The sequence below is a fragment of the Gekko japonicus genome, unplaced genomic scaffold (genome assembly GCF_001447785.1).
Source record: "Gekko japonicus isolate JY-2015 unplaced genomic scaffold, Gekko_japonicus_V1.1 scaffold3261, whole genome shotgun sequence".
Lineage (NCBI taxonomy): Eukaryota > Metazoa > Chordata > Lepidosauria > Squamata > Gekkonidae > Gekko > Gekko japonicus.
Window position 1 is genome coordinate 9,118 of NW_015172114.1, and position 1,535 is coordinate 10,652.

Below are 1,535 nucleotides of genomic sequence, written 5' to 3' on the forward strand. Positions count from 1 at the left end.
TAAGGGACACTGCTTAGAGAAACCTGCGGAGCAGACTGACCCATTGAAAAAGCCCTAGATGGACAGGTTGGCTCCAGTTACTGTGGGTTCCTGCAGCCCTCCAGACCAGAGACCCACTGGGAATCTCCCCAATAAGTTGTGAGAGAAACTGAAAGAACTTGTGACTGACCCAAGCAATGCTCCCTCTAAGCTGTGGAGTCTAGTGAGCAAAAATTCTACTTTGTGAGCTACTGGCATTGGAGCTGTGAGCGAGCAATTCGGCTACTGCATGAATTAGTTTGCTCTGGAGCCGCATCCTTCCTGAGCCAAGACAAAAATGTGTGAGCCGGAGGCTAAAAAACTGTGAGCTGGCTCACACTAACTCAGCTTAGAGGGAACACTGGACCCAAGGTCACACCAGCAGCTGCATGTGGAGGAGTGGGGAATCAAACCTGGTTCTCTCAGATTAGAGTCCGTGCTCCTAACCCCTACATCAAACTGGTTCGCAATGGGGTAAAATGTCATAGAATCCACCTTCCAAAGAAGCCATATTGTCCAGGTGAACTGATCTTTATTTAGAAAAGCAACTATGGGCAATTCAAGTTTGCAGTCCTGGCACCTCCCTCCTTCATACCTTCAGGTGTTCCAGGTAATGTTTGGAAATCCTGGGTGGTCTCACCATTGAGGTTCATCATGTTCAGATAAACTGTAGCAAATTAATTTCTTTTGGCCATTGACCGTCACTGCTCTTCCTATGGCTACCAACCAAATGCAAAACTAGCAGCCGTTTAATGTTCCTGTCACACGGTACTAAGAAAAATGGGGTTATGGCTCAGTGGCGGAACATCTGATTTGCATGCAGAGAGTCCCAATCCCCGAGCAGGTTCGGTCCCCAGCATCTGCAGTGGAAAGAATCAAGTAGCAGGTGATGTGCAAGATACCTGGAGAGCAGAGTAGACAGTATTGACCATGACAGGTCAATGGTCTGTCTCAGTAGAAGGCAGCTTCATGTGTGTCCATAGGTCAAGCTGCAGTGGTTGTCACTATGACGTGATTCACATAAGTGAGCACCTCAGTGGAGGACTGCAAGATCAACTGATAAATGGCATGTAGAAATAAGGGGTGTGCAAAAAAAATGTCCCCCCCCCCCGATGCAGGTCTGTTGGACCTGAAAAATATCAGTATTCCAAATATTCCTGAATACCAAGGTATTGTATTGGGATTCGGGTAAATATTCGGGAAACCCAAATTTATTCGGTTCCATTATACCCTATGGCGACCATCCCATAGGGTATAATGGAAAATCAATCCAGGGGTATTCAGGGCTCTGGGGGGCTATTTTTTTTTAGGTTGAGGCACCAAATTTGCAGCATAGCTGCTGGTGCCTCTCCTCAACCCCCCCCCCCAAGCTTTATAAAGATTGGACCTGGAGGTCCGATTCTATGGGCCGCCAAAGAAGATGCCCCATATGCCATTGAAGCCAATGGAGGAATAAAAGCCATTTAAAGAGACCATGGTCTCTTTAAATGCCTTGTAGCCATGCCAGAATAAAAGAC